At 49.9% G+C, this 10,000-nt stretch overlaps 1 protein-coding gene across 1 annotated transcript in view; it reads left to right on the forward strand.

The window, feature by feature from the left end:
• The window catches only part of LOC311308659 (AT-rich interactive domain-containing protein 1B-like), a gene marked incomplete at both ends in the record, with an annotated part of 129,714 nt that overhangs the window by 33,202 nt on the left and 86,512 nt on the right, over nt 1-10,000 (forward strand). The window lies entirely within an intron of this gene.

Raw genomic sequence — 10,000 nt, forward strand, 5'->3', positions numbered from 1 at the left:
AACACAACACAGAACAACACAACACAGAACAACACAACACAGAACAACACAACACAACTCAACTCAACACAACACAGAACAACACAACTCAACACAACTCAACACAACACAGAACAACACAACACAACACAACACAACACAACACAACACAACACAACACAGAACAACACAACACAGAACAACACAACACAACACAACTCAACACAGAACAACACAACTCAACACAACACAACACAACACAGAACAACACAACACAGAACAACACAACTCAACACAACACAGCACAGAACAACACAACACAACTCAACACAACACAACACAACACAACACAGAACAACACAACACAACACAGAACAACACAACACAGAAGAACACAACACAGAACAACACAACTCAACTCAACACAACACAGAACAACTCAACACAACACAACACAGAACAACACAACACAGAACAACACAACACAACTCAACACAACACAACACAACACAACACAGAACAACACAACACAGAACAACACAACTCAACACAACACAGAACAACACAACTCAACACAGAACAACACAACACAGAACAACACAGAACAACACAACACAGAACAACACAACTCAACACAAATCAGAACAACACAACACAACAGAACACAACACAGAACAACACAACATAACTCAACACAACACAACTCAACGCATAACAACACAACACAACACAGAACAACACAACACAACACAACTCAACACAACATATAACAACACAACACAGAACAACACAACACAACACAACACAGAACAACACAACTCAACACAACACAACTCAACACAACACAGAACAACACAACACAACACAGAACAACACAACACAGAACAACACAGAACAACACAACACAACACAACTCAACACAACACAGAACAACTCAACACAACACAACACAACACAACACAACTCAACACAACACAGAACAACATAGAACAACACAACACAGAACAACACAACTCAACACAACACAGAACAACACAGAACAACACAACTCAACACAACACAGAACAACATAGAACAACACAACACAGTACAACACAACAGAACAACACAGCACATAACAACACAACACAACACAGAGCAACACAACTCAACACAACACAGAACAACACAGAACAACACAGAACACAACACAACACAGAACAACACAACACAGAACAACACAACACAGAACAACATAACACAGAACAACACAACACAGAACAACACAACACAACACAACACAGTACAGTACAACACAACACAACACTGTACAGAACAATACAACACAGTACAACACAACACTGTACAGTACAGCACAACACAACACAGCACAACACAGTGCAACACAACACAGCACAACACAACACAGTGCAACACAGCACAACACAACACAGTGCAACACAAGTTACACAACACAACTGTACTAGGAAATGGAACGGGGGAGGATAGTACCACGGGATGGGAGAGAGAGAGGGAGAGAGAGAGAGAGGGGGAGGCAGAGAGGGAGGGAGAGAGGGAGAGAGAGAGAGGGAGAGGGAGGGAGGGAGGGAGGGAGAGAGAGAGAGAGGGAGGGAGAGAGGGAGAGAGAGTGGCGGAGGAGAGGAATCAGGACAGAGAGAGCAGGAGGAGGGGTAGTAGATAGCGAGAGGAGAAGAGAGGGGGGGTGAAGGGACCAGTTGGTCTACGCCTGCATGGAAAGAGAGATACAAGGCCCTGCAGCCGCTGTGATTGCCTGGCACTGGGAGAGTGGTTTTGTGGGAATCAGAGTTCATGTACTCCACAGGCTGTGTTAAGAATGCTTTCTGTCAGATAGAGGATTGGACGTGTTCCTCCTCCTCTTACAACTTTGGCTGTGGCCAAAATATTTTGGATTACACAATCCAGTTGAGGCTTTCTCAAGCTGGCCGGGAGGTTAGCGCCTTCTCTCTCTCTCTCTCTCTCTCTCTCTCTCTCTCTCTCTCTCTCTCTCTTTCTGCTCCCACCTCCTCTGCCTGTCTCCAGGCCAGCACTCCACTATTGCTCATTCCTTCTTATCTCTCTGTTCCTCTGTTTCTGTACATCTTTCTCTCCCTCCGTCTCTGTCTCTTTATTTTCTCTCTCTCCCTCTCTCTCTCCCCCTATCTCTCTTCTCTCTCTCCCTCTCACTCCCAATCTCTCTGTCTTCTCTCTCTCTTCTCTCTGACTTTTTTCCCTTCTGCTCCCTCCTCCTCCTCTGCCTGTCTCCAGTCCAGCTGAACGTTATTGCTCATTCCTTCTTATCTCTCTCCCTACATTTACTGTATATACATCTCTCTCTCTCTCTCTCTCTCTCTCTCTTTCTCTCCTCCTCCTCCATCCTCTCTCCCTCTTCCATCACCCCTCCCTTTGTCCCATCTCCTCAAATGGCCTAATGCCCCAGCGAGCTCCTGAGTCCTCATCCTGGTCCTGGTCCTGACTCCGCCCTGGCCCGGCTGCTAGCTGAGTCCAGCCTGCTGTCCGTATCCAGTAACACCGTACTGCTAGTTCAGAGAGAAGACCCTGGCCCAGAGGACTGCTCGCTCGCACACACACACACACACACACACACACACACACACACACACACACACACACACACACAGTGATTTGGGTTTCAGCGCAGGCGGTGGGAAATTTATTAGGCGTGTAAGAAAAGAGTAGTTCACCCCCGTCTGCGTCGCAGCGCGTCTCATTCCAACTCTGAATCCGAGGAAAAGGCCGCCTCGTTTGACCCTTTTTTCAGCTCGCAAATCGTCGCTACCTTCTACACTGACGAACGCAAAAAAACGCACAAGAACACACACGCGCGCGCACACACACGCAACCATATAAGGACGTCATTGCGGTTTGGCCCTGTTTGTGACCCCCCCCCCCCCCTCGTTTCACAGTGGAAGCCAGGATGAGTAGTGTCTTCTCCTGGGTATATCTGGAGTTACTCATCCCACTCCATTAGCCAAGGTGAAAGGACATCCTCCAACTGATTGAGCCGCAGAGGCGCTCTGATACTGTATTTGCTGGGAAACGCACACAACAGTCATCCCTTTTCTGTGACACCGCGAAGCTAAAACGTGTCCTTTCCTTGAGTGGGCTGCGTGTCGTGACCCTGTTGATTGTGGGACGAGCCGGCGAGCTTTCCGGCCTATCAGGCTATGAAATCTAGAGATGATGTCGTCCATTTCTGTGTCTGTGTCTGACCCACTGATTGTTGTGATATTTCCAAGGTTGGGACTGTGTCAGCTCATAGGGTGAACCCATTTTCCACCTCTCTCTCTCTCTCTCTCTCTCTCTCTCTCTCTCTCTCTCTCTCTCTCTCTCTCTCTCTCTCTCTCCTCCCTCCCTCCCTCTGTTTCTGTCTCTCACAGTCTGTTTTTCAGTCTCAGTCTGACGGTTAGCTTTGATTAGTTGAAGCACCTTGACACTTACCTCTGTCTCCCACAGTGTGTGTTTGATTGTGTGTGTGCATGTGCCTCAGTGTGTGTGTGTGTGTGTGTGCGTGTGCGCCTGCCCCCCGAGCGATAGACACCTCTCCCGTTAAGCCTTGACATCCTCTTATCTGTGGCGGTAGCTTGCTGGCGATGTGAATGAGACTGCCAGGTCAGGGTTGGTATCTGAGGCCCACATCTTGTTGGAGGAGTTCCCAGTGTGTCCGCGGCGCTCTGGGGACGCTACCTATCGCCGCCTACGCTCCCCCGCTACCGGGGAGGGCCATCTGGAAGACCCCCGAGAGATAAGGCTTTGTTATACCCAAGCAGTGACAGGCGCGTCATCTTTCACACAAACAAATATGGGAGTTCACGTCGAGGTGAACGGGACTTCTCCCCCCCCGCCATTCATCTTGAAACCTTCCAGGCGGCTAAATGTAGAAACGGGATATTTTTGAGGTCGATCATCCCCGCTTTTACACAAGCGCTCGGGCCTTTTTAACTGGCCCGTCTTCAAACCAGGAAGCCTGCCGCTCTTTATGACCCCTAATTCTCCCAGCCGATCCCCTTCCTCTGTGAAACGGATCTCTCCGGCCAGTCCCTCTATTAGCTCTAACTGTTTCCTGTCGCCTCTCGACCACGGGCTTCTGTGGAGCAGCGCTGCTGCTGCTGCTGCCCGGGCTAGTCTCAGCTGATTGGACGAGACAAGCTCGATTACCGTGATCTATATTGAGGGAAGACCGGAGACCTCGGTTTATCTGTAGCTGCGCATGATGATGCCACGACATACTGTACCAGGGTCGGAGGTCATCGCTGCTGTATAAAACCCAGTGTTTCAACCCTCCGTCCAGCCAAATTTGACCTGAGCTTGTGTATTACAGTTTATTGTTACTGGGGGGGGGGGGGGCATTTGAGATAAGACCCAGCATGAAGCAGTGCTCTAGGGCTCTAGGTCCAGGCAGTCGTCTCTACAGCGCGACGCCACTTCCTGTCCCCTCGTCCCCGTGGCTACCGCAGCAGGCTGTGTCTATCTGCCGAGCCTGTCACCCCGGCTGGCTCCGTTTAGCTCCTCCCCCCCCCCACCCCCCCCCGTCTCTCTCCTAATGACACAAGGTTAATTAAAACGCCGTCCCATTTGCCAACTTACCCCCGGCTTTATCGCCGCGGCTACCGGCCGCCGCCGCCCGCTTTAATCACGGCCCGCCGATAGCAGCGCGACCACGGCAACAGATGGGGGAAGGGGGGGGGGGGGGGTAGAAGGGAAAAAGAGGTTGGCTTTGGGGGGTAGATACAGGGCCATTTAAAGTTCAATGTCATTAATTGGTCAACATTTGAATATTAGCTAAGAACTCTGTTAATTAGCGGGGTAATAGAAGTGCTGGCGTGGCTGTGTTTGGAGGTGTGAAGGTGGGAGGGAGGGATGGAGGGAGGGAAGGAGAGAGAGAGAGAGAGGGGGGGGGGCTGTGGAAATAGAGGGCATATGGCAGAGAGAGAGAGCCCGGCGCAGGGCGATAAGAGCGGACCCATCCGTGCTAAAGGTCTGGCTGGCGTCATTTGCGGGGAGCTGCTTTAATTGTCATAACCTTTTAAATGGCATAGTTTATCGCAGTCCTCTAAACGTCCCCATGTATCGCCAGGCGCCAGCTCCACGGCAACCGTCGCCGCGTTCCCATTGGCTGACACCGATGAGCACTTAAGCCCGATGAGTGGGAGGGGGCGGGGGGGGGGGGTTAGCTAGATATTTATTTTAATTTTTCTTCTTTTTAATTTTCTGAGGTGTATGCATGGAAATGTGTATTTAGTTAATTTGGTGGGTTTATCTTTTTTTTTTTTTTTTACCTCAGCATTGACTGGCACTTGCTAATTGCATGACTGGATACTGCCGCTTTTTCTTTTAATTTGTGTTGTTTTTGTACTGTGCTGCAATTCAAATGCAAATGGGAAGTGAAGAGGTGTTTTGGAACGGTTAGGACAGCCGTAATGGCTCAGAGTGGGCTAGCAGTTAGCGCACAGCACCCTAGGGGCCTCATTTAGCCAGCATTTGTTAGAAATGCCACTACGTTTATTCCCAGAAACACAGTTTTAAAGAGATACATTGCCACACATAGAATTTTAGACAGTGGAGATGAGCATTGCCAGCAGAGCCATTGTTCTCTCTAGCCTTGAACAAAAGAAGGAGTGTGTGTTGGAAACGGTGCTTGTTAGCCGCGTTTGGTTTAATGTTTGTCCTGTTAGACCATGAACAGCCATGGTCACAGGACATAATGAGGGATGTAAGGGATTGTGCTGAAAGGGACATGATAACGCGTGTGTGTCTGTGTGCGTGCGTGTGTGTAACAGGTCTGAGTCTCGTTTGAACTTATCTTTAGAGTAGTTTGAAGCGATGCCAATGAGGTACCTACATGACAATTGCTCACTGGGGAACGAGAAATACTGATAGGAAATATCACAGACTGGACCGCGTGTTTGTGTGAATGTGTGTGCGGCTTGTGTGTGTGTGTGTGTGTGTGTGTGTGTGTGTGTGTGTGTGTGTGTGTGTGCACGCCCTCTCTGGAGGGGTGCTCGTCCACTCTTGAACCTGCTTTGTGATAAAGGTCAGGGGATTGCTGTGGTGAGAATCCAATCTGAGGGACATTGTGGTAGAACGGTCCTGTACAAATGGATCAATTAAGATAGGCCTGAAGTGGAGAGATCCCTGCCGGACACTAGTCTATGTGGCAGACAGGAACACACACGCACACACACACACACACCACGTAATCCCAGCCCGACCAGAATCGTCGCCTTCATAGACCTCAGTGTTCAGCACAGAAAGAACAGTCTAATCAATGTCTATTTCAATATGTCATTTAAGCAATAAGGTAGAAGAGACGGTGCTACTGTATATTGTGAAAGTTAAAAACGGTTGCCAAATAATACATAATAAATAAGAACAATGGCACGCTTTAAATAAAGAACATTTTAATTAACAATTAATTAATTTTCATTTCAGTGAATCCGGCAGTCGGTTGCCATGCAACAGAAACAACATTAGGAACATCAGCCTACATGTGGCTGTTGCTAACAGATAATATTACGTTTGCTTTTGTTAATGCTAATTTGGACATTGCCATTTATTGTGCATCCACAAAAAACATTTCTCGTGTCATGCACTAAGCTGACATCACCGCCGGCCGCTCTCGCCCTCTTTGGCGGCGTAACGTCGGTGTTGCTGCTTCATCCGGCGAGAATGTCACTCCAGCGCTTCCTGGTGCTGCTGCGGAGGCAGTGATTGGTGGAAAGGGTGCTGCGGAGGCAGTGATTGGTGGAAAGGGTGCTGCGGAGGCAGTGAATGGGGTACAGGGTGCTGCGGAGGCAGTGATTGGTGTACAGGGTGCTGCGGAGGCAGTGATTGGTGGACAGGTGCTGCGGAGGCAGTGATTGGTGTACAGGGTGCTGCGGAGGCAGTGATTGGTGGACAGGTGCTGCGGAGGCAGTGATTGGTGGACAGGGTGCTGCGGAGGCAGTGATTGGTGGACAGGTGCTGCGGAGGCAGTGATTGGTGTACAGGGTGCTGCGGAGGCAGTGATTGGTGGACAGGGTGCTGCGGAGGCAGTGATTGGTGCCGACCGCCGTACAGATCCCCAGCAACATAGTCGCGAGATCGTTAACGCCCATCGGCTCCATTCTGTACCTGTAACAGACACAAATGTGACATTGTTGCATGCTTGGTAGATAACAACGCAAACTATCCACATTGAATGCAATAGGCCTACAGTAGTTAGCTGACTTGTTAAGAAAAGGTATAGATCTAGCACATTTCTTCGGTAGCGTTTCTCTTCGGGTGAAGGTAAAAGGCAGGTGGGTTGGAGGGTAGAAGAGACATCTCTTTCTACAAGGAGGCGACAGGATAGCAGGGGTTTTCCTGGCAGGGAGGACATATCCCCACGCCGACTGTCCTTCTTGCGCTCTCGGGGATCTTTATGATTTTTTTGTGTCCTCGTTAAATGTCATTCTCGCATATTTCGACCCATTCTCGTCCCGAAATACCGCAAATGAGTCTGGAGTGAGCTGGCGATTTCCCTCTTTCCCTCGACGTCCAAAGCGAAGCTGAACGTCAAACCAAACAAGACCCCCGGGTGTGGTGGGATCCAGCGATGCCTTGATGGTGGTTAAGTCGCTGGCCGATATGAAGGTGCGCTGTTCGGCTTGGTCACGTCTCCGTTTTCTGAGAGTTTTCACAACTCCAACAAACACTTTGTTAGAAGACGTGAGCGTCCTTCATTAGGCCCCAGCACAGGCTCGGCGGTGGATCACCAATGAATCTGTTCAGTCCCGAACGCAGGCTGATAGGACTGCTGATTCCATGGCGCTCACCCTTTCCATTGCGGACAGTGCTGTAGAAATGTCGCAGCGCTTCATTTGATTCACTTGAAGTCCATAGATTTGTTTCTCCTCACACAAGCTGGTGAAGCAATTTAGCGCCCACTGTTTGCTGCTGTTTTTTTCATAGGTGTCATTTCACAGGTGATGACTTTTTTGACTAGGGGAGCATGACGTCCACCTGAATTGTCATCTTCGCTGTCGAACCACTCGTCAAAGCTCATGCCACCGAAAACATCAAAGTTTACACTGAACATCTTGTGTTTTCTAGCTAGCAAGGCTGCAGTAATTATTGACAAATTAATTGTAGGCTAACAAACTCTCGGAAAACCGTTATGTTGCCCTGCCCAGTGATATATCAAAACACATCCAGGCAAACAGGTCATGCTATGTAGCACGGTTTTGAATGTCTCTCAGCCAATCAGATTGCTTGATTTGACCTACCCGCTTTATAATAGGAGGCTCACTATGTCTTCACACTGATCCTAATGTCACGCCAAATGTCTCGTGTATCACAAGATCCTCAGTCTGAACAAAAGATCCAGCGGGCGTCTGCGTCAGTAATTCCCGCCGGTCTTTTGTCTTTTCAGCACGTAGGCTACGTGCCATTTCAGACGTCAGCACACTTAACGCAGGGCCCGGCTGATTTCCCTGATTCCCCCTTCAAAAAACACGCCAGCAGTTCTGCCCGGCAACTCCTGCACCTCCCTCCCGGAATACCGCTGATTGCTTCAATTACAGCCTCGCCGATCTGAAACGCCATTGTTATCCCCGATAATGACGTAGGGGACGGGGGAGACATGAGCCCGACCCCGCGCCCCCTCCGTCGCCGCTCTGATGCGGCGAGACGATGGGTGCACACGCGTCCCCGTTCGCGTTTTGAAACGCCATCCTCTGGCCGCGGCGCGAAAGCTAAAAATAAATAACAAAAAGTCCCCCAGGAGAATAGTCATGGGAGGAACAGAGAGCGGTGTATGAAGACATGCGAGAAGGCGCAAGGCACACACACACACACACCACACACATTCACACACACACAGTATGAACTTACACGTGCACACATGCAGTACACACAAAAAAACACAAAAACACATAGGAGCAGGCATTCTCTCTCTCTCTCTCTCTCTCTCTCTCTCTCTCTCACACACACTCTCTCTCTCTCTCTCTCTCTCTCTCTCTCACACACACACACACACACACACACACACACACAGATCCTCTGAAGCCTAGATGAGAGGATCCATCAGCTTGCCACTGTGTGATTCAACACAGCTTGGCTTTTGGAAGTGTCACACTATCTCTGTAGTGTCTCCATCTCCCCCCAGCATCTCATGTGTGACATATAGTACTGTGTTTGCTTCTTATCTGCTGCGCTCTCCCTTTCTTTCTCTCTCTCTCTCTCTCTCTCCCTCCTTCCATCCTACCCACCCTCTCTCTTTCTCCTCCTCTTCTCCTCTCTCATTCCCATTGTACTACCACTCACCCTCTCTCTCTTTCTGTGCCTTTCTCCCTCACTCTCTCTCCCTCCTCCATAAGCCCCTCTATCTCCCTCTACCCCCGCTCTCTCTACACCCCCCCTCTCTCTCCCTCTCTCTCTCTCTGTCCCTCTAACTCCCCTCTCTCTACAGCCCCCCCCTCTCTCTCTACCCCCCCTCTCTCTCTACACCCCCCTCTCTCTGTCCCTCTACTCCCTCTCTCTCTCTGTCCCTCCACCCCCCACCTCCCATCCTCTCTTTCTCTCTCAGACCCCCCCCCATCCTTGTGTGTGTGTGTGTGTGTGCGTGTGCACCAGTGAAAGACGGAAGAGTGGCCCAGTGGAAGTCAGAGACGGCTGTCCTCAGGGGGCCCGGGGCCATGCCGGGGCCACGGGGGCCTCCTAAAGACACGCAATTAAGCTTAATTTTTAATGAATATTAATGGAATTAGTGGCAGATTTGGCAGAGATCTGCGTCTGCCAAGGTGTGGGAATGACTAATTCATTTGGTAGTCATGAGGAGACTGGCGGGTGGCAGGAAGATGAGAGAGAGAGAGGGAGGGAAGATGGGGAGAGAGAGAGAGAGAGAGAGAGAGAGAGAGAAAGGGATGTGGTGAGGGAGGGAGAGAGGGAAGGAGAGAGGGATATTGTAGAATAGAGAGAGAGGCCCATAGTGAACGAGGGAGTGTGGGAAGAAGATAGAGAGAGACAGAAACAGAGAGAGAGA

Source organism: Borostomias antarcticus (genome assembly GCF_949987555.1).
Source record: "Borostomias antarcticus genome assembly, chromosome: 5".
NCBI classification, from domain to species: domain Eukaryota; kingdom Metazoa; phylum Chordata; class Actinopteri; order Stomiiformes; family Stomiidae; genus Borostomias; species Borostomias antarcticus.